The sequence below is a fragment of the Phragmites australis genome, chromosome 12, assembly GCF_958298935.1.
Source record: "Phragmites australis chromosome 12, lpPhrAust1.1, whole genome shotgun sequence".
NCBI classification, from domain to species: domain Eukaryota; kingdom Viridiplantae; phylum Streptophyta; class Magnoliopsida; order Poales; family Poaceae; genus Phragmites; species Phragmites australis.
The window spans coordinates 16,594,401-16,607,251 of record NC_084932.1 but is presented as its reverse complement, the minus strand read 5'-3'; positions in this window follow the sequence as shown (position 1 = coordinate 16,607,251).

The following is a 12,851-nucleotide window of genomic DNA, read 5'->3' as shown; positions in this document are numbered from 1 at the left end:
AAATTCCACCAGGGCAAATAATGGAATGTCTTGTGTAAACCCAAAGATCTGGATGGATTAGGGATCAAGGTTCTAGACATCCAAAATACCTCTCTCCTATGTAAGTGACTGTACAAGCTACTAACTGAGGATATAACGTTGCAAGAACTACTTTGAAACAAATACATGGGGCTAAAACCTCTTTCACAAGTTAAAGGAAAACTAGGTGACTCACAGTTCAGGGCTGGACTAATGAATCTGAAAAGTATCAGATTCAGGTATGATACTTTCAACATAAAGGAGGGATCCGAAATTAGATTTTGAGAGGACACTTGGTTAGGTAACTCACCTGTGAGATGTTAATTTCCTTCACTATATAATATAGTACAAAACAAACAAGACTTGGTAGTTAAAGGATGGAGTCATTCCCTATAAATATTTCATTTAGACAGGATCTATATGGTCCAAAATTAATTACATGCAATGAATTAATAGCTTTTTTAACCAATAACCCTTTGTCAGAGGACCAAGATGAGTTCAATTGGAGCGTAAACAAAACTAGAAAATTTACGATTCGTTCTTTGTATACGACCCTAGTGCAAGGTGATGAACCAATCCAGAAGAGTAAAATATGGAAATTAAAGCTACTATTAAAAATTAAAATTTTCCTTTGGTATTTACAGAAATGGGTTATTTTAACAAAGGATAACCTTAATAAAAAGGCAATGGCTTAGAGATCAGAAGTGTTGTTTTTGTCACAAACCAGAGAAAATTAAGCACCTCTTCTTTGATTACCATTTTGCATGTTTTGCATAGCTAATACTCCAGGTAGCATCAAATCTTTACCAAATGTGACGCGTACAAACATGCTTGGGAACTGGCTTCAGGGTCTTAGTAAAAATATGAAAGGCTATATAATGGTAGCGGCGGCCACATTTTGTTGCGCACTATTGCTATGCAGGAATGACATTGTCTTTAACAAGAAGAAATGTGTTTCTCCTTTGTAGATTATTTTTACTTGTACACACTCCATTCATGGTATGTACTACATCGGCGGGAACATCGATTGACGATTACTACAACATGTACGAGGCTGGAGCATGCGGCTAGAGAACTATTTACCAGGTTTGGATGATAGTCTAGACTCCGCATCTAAGATTAAGCATAATAACTTCAATAGAGAAGATGTATTTATTCGCATTTTGTGTCTCATGTAATGTTCTAACTCCTTAGTGTGTGGCTGTATGGATTTTAATAATGCAGAGGTCAGGAATAAACTCTTGTGCGGTTATATCATCTTGATGTAACAGTGAGAGTTAATAAAGCTCCTTAAAAAAACTATAACGCACACGAAAATTGTCATTGCCGTTATGAAGTACAGACATTAGACAAGTTTCTGTATGGAATGTACCATTCATATGTCTACAAGGAATGAAGGAATCACAAAGGATATTCATATTCCTTCGAAGAAGTGCTTTTGCACTCCCATATTTTGATGTCCGTAAAGATTACTTCAGCGGCTGTTCTTGGTACACCGGAAACTCCTTGAGTCTGCTACTAGAGGTTTCTCTATGACATTCCTAATATAACTTGACAATGGCCAATGTGTAACTACCATACTCCGATACCTTACTGTATTTTGTTATTTTTGGAGCATATCTTTATCTCTGGTAAGGGGATTCTTGTATGAATGGAAACCGCCAGCAGGCACCTAAGATATCTCATAAATAGAGAAATTTATTTCCAAGAACGAAAAGAAAGACTCTAGAGGATGTACAATTCCCCTTATATATACAGAGCTCGGGGACGCTACAGAGGACAAGTGATAAAGAAGACACCACAAGTTGAGCAAGAAAGTTTTCGACTAGGTTAGATCTATCTAGGCTAGTCACGCACCAACTTGTAATAGCCTAAGAGATTAATACAAGATAAACATGATATAGGGTAATTATCTCAAGGGAGGCCAGAATTGTATAAACCCCCTCTATGTGTTCTTTCGATTCATCTACTTGAAGTATCCCCATTCTTTCTACAAGTTCGTAAGGTCAGAGGTTCACTAATTGTCGAGAGCTGGCGCTGTCCGTGGGGATCATGATAATAGTTGTTGAATATTCTGCACAAAACATACCGTCGACTTCGCCCAAGCCTGCACGGAGAACTGGTTTCTTGGATGAGGGGTTCTACGACAACTTTACCCATCCCACTGATGAACCGACAATTGATCAGGTGGACCTCGATGAAGAACTATCTAGCGATGATTCAGGCGATGAGGTAAGTCGCTTCATGGATCAATGTGCCAATGACTACGACATTGAGTTCGAACCACTCGGCTACTTAGCCAACAGCGAATGCCCTATTCACCACAAGTCGGGATCTTCCCTTGAAAATTTTGACAACATGGATTGTGAAGATACCTATCCAGAGTAATCTGATGAAAAATCCATGATGGATCTAAACACCTCCTCTAGCGGAGGTTACCCTTGAGAAATCTTCTCCATCGAAGATGGGGGGTCACGGTTTGGACAATCATGATGAAGAACCTGCAAACGTGCAGGGCCCTACTGCTCAAGTCCCATGTGATGGTCAGCAACAGTGAGCACACCTCCCCAGAACCTGAACCCTAGCGGAGCACATGATTTACCATGTCCCAATCATCAGCAAGGGCTTGCTTTCAATTTGTGACAACTCATAGGCTCCTTCTACAGAACGCCGTCATGCGCCCTCTACCCCCACAAGGACTGGATGAACTCGATGACTGGTATGACCAAACAAGTTCTCATCTCTAGGTAGAGAAATCCCATCTGGCCCTCGCCGAGAATAGCTCTAATTAGGGGAAGTCGCACAATGCCCCTTCTCGAGAAGTATCGGACTCGGAGAGGCGTAATCCTTGGAATAAGCAATCCTGGGATGACAATTAGGCAGCTAATCACCATAAAACCTTGCCACTCAGAGGCCATCTGATCAACGACTTACGCGAGGTTATCAATAAGTGAAGGCACCCAAGGACCCCTGAGGTGGCAGCATCCGCCCCTCAACAATTTGACTATGGGACATCCTAGCATCGCTCAAGCTAGGGCCAATATCCGACCCCTATGGGAAAAACACCTAAGGCTGCCAGAATCAAGCATGGCATCATCAACAGGCGCCTTGTCCTTCTCTCTAGATTTACAAAATGTAAGTTGGCTGACAAGGTTCCGCCCTGGGTCAATTGAGAAGTACAATGGGTGTACAAAGCCCACAGATTTTCTCTAGATCTATACCAAGGCTATCCAGGCAACCGATGGGATGAGAAGGTAATGGAAAACTACTTCCCTAACCCTTGAAGAGGCAGCCAGGACATGGTTGACCAATCTATCGCAAAGGATAATCTACTCATGGGAGTATTTTTGCGACATATTTCGAGCTAACTTTCAGGGTACGTACGTTCGCCATGGCATGGAAAACGATCTCTACCGTTGCAAGAAAATGGAGGAAGAAACCTTGCACAAGTTTGTACGTCACTTTATCAACATCAAGAACACCATCCCCAAGATCAACAACTATGATGTCATCCAGGTGTTCACTGAGGGGGTTATGAGCCGACAATGCATTGAAGACATCTCTAGAAAGGAGCCCGAGATGGTCAAAGAGCTCATGAAGATCGTCGATAAGTCTACCGAGGCCAATGATGCACTCCTCTTAGTTAAGGAGAAGGCCCAAAGCATCAAGTGTTCTCAATCTGGGCTCAATGGTGACACGGTTAAGCGCAACCATAAGAAGAACGCCAATGGAGGTAAGACAAAGAAAGCTAGATCTGATGAAGTTTTTGCAGATCTGCCCGACACCCATCCTGACAAGCACTTTGATTCTTTCCAGGGAAAAAGCTTCACACCAGGCTCTGGTAATGCGACGGTAAGACTTCATGCGATGTCCATTAGACTGAAAACCATTTTCACCATGAGTGCCGCCTCTAGAAGAATTTTACAAAACGAGGCAGAGAAGGCGACCAAAAGGAAAGAAGACCCAGGTTGCGGCCCAGAGTGGGGACTCTAGCTCCAGTAGTAGTGAAAGTGACTGGAAGAACAACGCGACTTGTTTTGCCGATTCTGGACAGCACAGAAGGTATTTTGGAGATGAGGTTGGATCCGTATGAAAGTAGACTCCGCGACCTTACCAACAAGTACTCATGGGCCTCGACCACCTTTCTTGGTGCTGTCTGTAATTCTGATTCCGAATTGATCTTGGGGATAGAACTGGATTTATGCGCGGTATCCCTCTGGTTACACTTGTGCTTATATGAATCTTCTCTCAGGTTCCTAAGGATAATAAAATCATCGCAATAAGTTAGTAGCATCCAATCCTTAGAAACATTTGTATGGACAGCGAGGAACGAGTTCACCTGATAATTAAGTTCTCGTGCACGAGCTCTTGTCAAAGGACCTTGAATTACAGCAGCGGGAGGAGGAATATTTGTGGTGCGTGTAACCGAAGGAGTGATGTCCTCATCATTCTCCCCCTCTTGAATTGGAGTCGTCCTCGACTCAATTTCATTTTCTTCTCCCACATACGGCTTTAAGTATGAAACGTTAAATGTGGGACTAACCTCGAAATCTATAGGCAACTCAAGCTTATATGCATTATCATTAATCTTCTCGAGTATTTTAAAAGGACCATCAACTCGAGGCATCAATTTAGATTTCCTCAACTCGGGAAAATGATCTTTATGCAAGTGTAACCAAACAAGATCACCCAGTTCAAAACATAAATGTTTCCTACCCTGGCTACCATAAGCACGATATTTTTCATTCATCTTCTCAATATTTTCTTTAGTTAATTCATGCATTTTAAGAATCAGTTCAGCACGTGTCTTAGCATCAAAATTCAACTTTTCAGAAGTAGGCAAAGGTAGCAAATCAATAGGAGCACGTGGATTAAAACCATATACAACCTGAAACGGACTTACCTTGGTGGTGGAGTGGACGGACCTGTTGTAAGCAAACTCTATATGAGGTAAACACTCTTCCCACAGCTTCAAGTTTTTCTTCAAAACAGCTCGCAACATGGTAGATAACGTGCGATTAACGACCTCCGTTTATCCATCGGTTTGGGGATGACATGTAGTAGAAAACAGTAGCTTCGTTCTCAATTTATTCCAAAGTGATCTCCAAAAGTGACTCAAAAATTTCGCATCGCGATCTGAGACAATGGTATTGGGCACTCCATGTAGGCGAATAATTTCCTTGAAAAATAAATCAGCTATGTTTGTAGCATCATCGCTCTTGTGACAAGGTATAAAATGTGCCATTTTTGAAAAACGATCCACAACCACAAAAATACTATTCCTCCCCCTCTTTGTTCTAGGCAAACCTAAAACAAAGTCCATAGAAATATCCTCCCAAGGTACACTAGGAACAAGAAGAGGTATATAAAGACCATGTGGATTTAAGTGAGACTTAGCTTTATTGCAAGTAGTGCAGTGTGACACGTAGCGCTCGACGTCATGTCTCATATTTGGCCAAAAAGAAGTGGGCGGCCAGCACATCTTCGGTCTTCTTTGCTCCAAAATGCGCCATCAAACCTCCTCTATGTGCCTCCTGCAACAACAAAAGACGAACGGAGCTAGCTGGAACGCATAACTTGTTAGCACGATAGAGCAAACCATCATTCAACACATATTTATTCCATTCTCTTCCTTCTTTACAATGTTCTATCACTTCTTTAAAGTCCAAATCAGTAGCATACAAATCTTTTATTGTCTCCAGACCAAAAATTCTATGATACAATCTGGACAACATGGTATATCGTCTAGATAAGGCATCAACAATTACATTTTCTTTACCTTTCTTGTGTTTAATCACATAAGGAAATGACTCAACAAATTCTACCCATTTAGCATGATGTTTATTCAATTTTGCTTGATTTCTAATATGTTTAAGTGATTCATGATTCGAATGTATAACAAATTTCTTGGGTCATAAATAATGTTGCCATGTTTCAAGAACACAAACTAAAGCATATAATTCCTTATCATAAGTAGAGTAATTAAGACTAGGCCCATTTAATTTCTCACTAAAATATGCAACAGGCTTACCTTCTTGAATCAATACACCACCTATCCCAATTCCGCTAGCATCACACTCAATTTCAAAAGTCTTACCAAAATCAGGGAGTTGGAGTAGTGGTGCTTGAGTGAGCTTCTCTTTCAAAAGGTTGAATGCCTTCACTTGTGCAGGACCCCATTAGAAAGGCACTCCTTTCTTTGTCAATTCATTCAATGGTGCGGCAATGGTACTGAAATCCCGTACAAAATGATGATAGAATCCAGCAAGGCCATGGAAGCTCTGCACCTGTGACACAGTAGTAGGCGTCGGCCAGCTTCGGATGGCTTCAATTTTGCCTCATCCACCTCAATTCCCTGTGGTGTCACAACATAACCAAGAAACACAACTCGATCGGTGCAAAAGGTGCACTTCTCAAGGTTACCAAACAAACGTGTATCTCTTAAAGCATTAAAAACAGCACGTATGTGATCAAAATGTAGATCATGTGACTTGCTATAAATCAAGATATCATCAAAATAAACCACCACAAATTTTCGAATAAAAGCACGTAAAACTTCGTTCATTAATCGCATGAAGGTACTAGGTGCATTAGTTAACCCAAAAGGTATCACTAACCACTCATACAACCCAAACTTAGTCTTAAATGCGGTCTTCCATTCATCTCCAAGTTTCATTCTAATTTTGGTGGTATCCACTCCGCAAGTCAATTTTAGTGAAAATTATAGCACCACTCAACTCATCAAGCATGTCGTCTAGCCTAGGAATAGGATGACGGTACCTAATTGTGATATTATTAATGGCTCTACAATCAACACACATTCGCCAACTACCATCTTTCTTAGGAACCAAAATAACAGGAACAACACATGAACTAAGACTTTCTCGTACGTACCCTCGGTCCAATAAATCTTGGACTTGTCGTTGAATCTCCTTAGTCTCTTCTGAGTTGGTCCTATATGCAGCTCGGTTTGGCAAAGTAGCTCCCGGAATCAAGTCAATTTGATGCTCAATTCCTCTCAAAGGTGGCAGTCCCGAGGGTATTTCACTTGGAAACACATCAGCATACTCCTGCAAAAGGTTAGCAACAGCAGGAGGCAAAGAGGGAGGCATATCCTCAAGTGTAAACAAGGCCTCTTTGCAAATCAAAGCATAGCAAAATGAATTATGTGCTAATAAATCAGAAATTTCAGATTTAGTAGCTAACATGGCAGCACCCTTCAACTTAATGGTGTCTTTCCTAGCATGTGTATTTTTGTTCTCATGTTGAAGTGGAAAAACATTTTTAGCTACAACCTGATTTTCATATTTGTTATCATTGCATTTTCTTTCATTTTCAGCACGTTCTACTTCATCTTTCAAAATTTCAGCAGGTGTCATAGGCAACAACTTAATCTTCTTACCCTTATGTGAGAATGAGTATGTATTAGCTCTACCATGGTGCAAAACATCATTATCATATATCTAAGGCCTAGCTAGCAACAAAGAGCATGCTTGCATAGGCACTACATCAAAGTCTGCACTGTCTTTATAATTACCAGCTGAAAATTGTACTCTCACAACTTTGTTTACCTTCAACTTACCACACGAATTGAACCATTGGATGTAGTAGGGGAGTGGGTGTGGCTGTGTGGTCAAGCCAAGCTTCTCGACCATCTCAGAACTGGCAAGGTTGTTGCAGCTACCTCCATCAATGATGACTCTGCAAGCTCTCTCCTTCACAAGAAATCTGGATTGAAACAAGTTGTGCCGCTGATTTTGCTCTGCTTTCCCCATTTGTGCACTTAGAACTCGTTGTACAAATGGGCTCACGTATCTCCCTGTATCAACAGCAGCTACTTGTTCCTCTCCATCATCAGCATCATTTTCTGTCTCGTCTCCTTTACCTGCAATGTTAGCAGCCAGTACATATTCATCCTCAATATCACTAGCACTTACATAACCACCATCTTCTGTTGCAATGTACGCGCGCTGACTTGGGCAGTCCATGACATGGCCCATTCTCTTGCATCGGTGGCAAACAATCCCAGTTGTACGGCCCGTGGAAGAAACCGAAGAACTCTTAGCGGGGGCCTGCAAACTAGTAGATTTACTTACCTCAGTTGCATGTGACGGCGTAGTAGGTCCTGCTGAACGCGCCCTACTTGAGGAGGGGGCAGCAGATCGTGTAGCAGAAGGTGGAATGGTTTTAACTTGCCCCGGCGTTGATCTTGGTGTAGACGTTCTTCTAAAATTGCTCTTTGGCCTCTGTTGTCGTCCCTGCAATTCTTTTTCTGCCAAACATGCAAGTTGAAACAATCTAGGAATATTATCATATTCTTTGTAATCTACTATGTCCTGAATTTCACATCTCAACCCTCCATAAAAGCGTGCCAAAGCAGCCTCTTCATCCTCAACAATATCACAATGTAACATATCAATTTGTAGCTCCTGATAATATTATTCTACTGACCTATTGCCTTGGTTTAAGCGCTGTAACTTCTTACGCAAATCACATCTAAAAGATGGTGGAACAAATCTATTGCGCATAGCCACCTTTAAAGCATCTCATGTAGTAGGCGATAACCCATCATTGCATATCCTATTCCACCAAATGATAGCAAAGTCTTTAAACTCACTAGTGGCTTGCCTAACTCTATACACTTTAGGAACTAGGTGAGCATTAAATTTTTGTTCCACCGTCATCTCCCAATCTAGATATATTTCAGCATCATAAGTACCCGAAAAAGATGGTATGGTAAACTTAACTTTAGCAAATGGATCATCATTACCACGTGTATTATGTTGCTGAAAATTATTACCTCTCATACCTTGATGGTTGAAGTTCAATCAGTTCCTTTGTCGTGCATCAAAGGCGTCACGCTCCTGCCTCAAAATTTCATCATCAGCGACGGACTCTTCATGTTCATGGGTTGCACCTTGAAGATGGCCATTATCGCCATGAATACCATGTTGCATTGGGGGCTGCTCTGGAATGCGTGTCTCCATCCTGTTCAACCTATCAGTGAAATTAACAATTATACGGTTAGCAGAACCTAATGCTTCATCCACATGTTGAAGTTGGGTCTGATGGCTCCGAAGTAATTGTTGCATCTCGTCCGTCTTCTCAGTTTGATTGTTCGCACTCTCAACCAGTTCATCGATCTTACGTCCATAACTCCTCATGAATTCCCGCATCTCCTCCTCGAACGTTTTACCTGCCATGGTTAGTAGCAAACAAGAGACAAATATATATATATATATATATATATATATATATATATATATATATATATATATATATATTATCCCTATCGACTACTGGGTTGTGGAGGTGAAGGTGGAATCACACACTCTCAAGCGTCTTACCAAGCTCTTATGAAATTCTTACCAAATTGCAGCAGGTGGTATGACCGGAGAAGGTGGGATGTATGACCGAGACGGAGGCGAATGCGAGGATCCAAATCTGAGGGCCAAAAGTATGTGGAGCTTGGATAGGCACAATATATGGTAGCAAGGATTAGCAATAGTTCAATTCAGAAATTGCAAGACTGAAAAGTAGTCCCAAGCTAGTCTATGTCGCCGGCCTAAACTCGTCTCTAACCTAGTTCAAGCAAGCAGAAATCCAACTCAGCTCAAGAACTCAAAGGATGCAAGCACTTCTGTTTCTATTTTTTTTATCTTCCTTTCTTTTGGTGCGGCTTTGTTTTTCTTACTTTTTTTGCACCTCTTTGCCTTTTGCTCTTTTCCTTTTCTTTTTTTTATATGACAGAAAGTGCCGCAAGAGATAAATTACAACCTGAGATCGAACTACAAAGCTTCTGCACCGAAAACTGTTGCACTAGATAAATAAACACTCTCCAATACGCAAATAGATTTTCTGCACTAAGCAAACTCACCGTTGGCAATAACTAGCAGCCGCGCTATAGAACAAATAAGCTTTCGGCTTTGGAATTTATAATGCTTGAAAGCTACAGCTTAGCAGAACCGAGCCAGCGTAGCAAAACGGTCTTGGCACTTGCTGCTCGAAATCAGCAATAAAAAAAAGGCAAAATTTCCTTTCCGTTCAGTGCTATTGACTAGATAAGACAAACTAGCCTGCTATGATTCGGCTTTCCTCTGTCTCCGTATGAACAATAATTCGCACGAACATGAAGCACTTATCAGAGGCAGAAGTTAATGGTAGCAACACTCGAAACTAGAGACCAAGAACAAGACCTAGACACGACGAACACAACGACACAGTGAGGGACTAAAATTCAGAAAAGCAAAGCAAACTGAAAATTGCACGGCACAAAGGGGTTGTAGGACAGCAGAAGACGATGAATAATTTTTTTTTGGGGGGCTAATTTTCTGGATTCTAGGACGATGGCAAATTTAATCTAACAAAAGGGGATACAAAGTTACCTATCGGGCAATTGAGGCTCTGGTACCACGTGATGAGGATAGCGGCCCGACCTTCCGATAGGTTCGATTGATTTCGTCGTGAGGATGTTGACGCTTGGAGGCTTTCAACCCGCAGATTGTCACCTTGCAATTCGTTACACCCGCACGATTGTCGTTATCAACCACGCTCGCACGCGATCGACCTTACCACGAGGGTTATTGTTCCTGCAAGCAATCGAAGCAACTCACAAGAACAATGAAGATGCAATCTGAATTGCTAATAAAGATGAAACACATGAGTTGGGGTTTCACAAACCGATGAACGGTGAAAAACTGACAAATTGTCTAGTTGTAATCTAAGCAAAACTCAAACCCTAGAAGAGGGGGCGGCTATCTATTTATAAGATAGGAGGAGAAAGGATTCGGTCACAACTGATGGAGCTCGAATACAACTCAATTACAAGGCCCAAGGCCCAAACTGATTCGGAGTGGAAGAGCGAAGCGACTTGTTTTGCCGATTCCAGACAGCACAGAAGGTATTTGGAGATGAGGTCAGATCCGTATGAAAGTAGACTCCGCGACCTTTCCAACAAGTACTCATGGGCCTCGACCACCTTCCGGAATCAAGAGTTATGGTCGTTTGAATTTGGTGCTGTCTGTAATTCCGATTCCGAATTGATATTGGGGACAGAACTGGATTTATGCGTGGTAGCCCTCCGGTTACACTTGTGCTTATATGGATCTTCTCTCAGGTTCCTAAGGATAATAAAATCATCACAATAAGTTAGTAGCATCCAATCCTTAGAAACATTTGTATGGACAGCGAGGAACAAGTTCACCTGATAATTAAGTTCTCGTGCACGAGCTCTTGTCAAAGGACCTTGAATTACAGTAGCGGGAGGAGGAATATTTGTGGTGCGTGTAACCGAAGGAGTGATGTTCTCATCATTCTCCCTCTTGGGCTGAGCTCGAGCTGCCCCTCCCTACTTCCCAGGCCGAGCTCCAGCCCACTCCTCCTATCTCCACCCCGCTTTCCTGCCTGGGCCGGCCGAAGGCCACGGCCCAGCAGTGCTGCTGCCTTCCGCTGTTGGCGCCTGGCTGGTTTCCGCCTCCGCCCGCACGCTAGCACCCCCCGGTCTCCTTCTTCCTCCCATAGCCACCCCGGACGCTGCCGACCTAGACTCGAGTTCGAGCACCGTGCGCCGTGCGCCTCCCTCCCCAAGTCTGAATCCTAACCACCTCGGTTCTATCCAATCGTGTGCCCCGCCTATATAAACAACCGAGCCCTCCCCCTCTTTCCCATCTATTCTTGGCCACCGCAAGCCACCGCCACCCGCCACCATTGCCGACTGACCCGAGCTCCGCCGTCGGTCGTATCGTCGCCGCTTGACGTAGCCGAGCCTCCCATTAGCTTCGCCGTCGCCAGCCGCATGCGCCGGTGCCGTCGCCATCGCATTTTGGCCACTGGAGCTCCCTCCCCGTAGCTCACCCGAGGCCACCGCCGTCTACCCCGCCACCGACTACCTTTTGGTGCCCCGCCGCACGAGGTAAGTGCTAAAACGGATTCCCTTGTCCCCTTCTCCCTCCGCCGCCGCTCGCCATTAACCCCCGTGCCCGGCGACGAGGTATCCACCGCCGCTTTCCTCTCTGGAGCCGGTCAAATAAGCCCCCCCCCTCGCCATCAACCGTTAGATCTGTTTTGGATGGCCACGATTAAAAGCTTTGCATACCCTTTCGGCGTCCAATCGCATGATGCCACGTGGCCACTTAATCCTAGTCAACAAGTCAGGCCACGTCATCGCTTGCATAAGCCAGCCACCTCATTGATTTAGCTCACGTGGTAGTGCCACGTCAGCACACCTTATCCAATCATAATTTCTATTTTTTTTAATTTGGGAATAATGGAACTTTTGCAAATAAGCCCCGTGACTTTCCTGTATTTAAATAAAAGCCCCTGTAGTTATGCATAATAAAAGCGGAGAGCTTTACCAAACCTCCGCATAACACAGAGCTTTACCAAACCTCCGGCAAAAATAGAGAGCCTTACCAAACCTCCGCACAATAGGGGGTTTTACCAAACCTCTGCCAAAACGGAGAGACTTCCAAAAACCCCCACAATGGGGATGCTTTTCGAAAACTCCGTCGGGCAGAAAGGTTGTGAAAGGACCTAACGGGAAGAATACCCTACCGAAGGGACACGAAACCTGCTGGCCTCCAAGGAGCACAGCACACAGATCAAAGGGGTATTAAAACCCCCCTCCCTACAGGGAAAGGTATGACCCGCGGGACTCAAACACGTATGGTAAAAGGTAAAATCGTTACCTTACCATCTCCTTTAAAGACACATTTTATATGTCATTTTATGAGTGTTATACTAACATTTAATAAAAGCCCACACTTCGTGGCACGAGAAACATAGTGGAACCCTCGACTGTCTATTGCAGAGACCGCAATTCATAGCAGTAACTA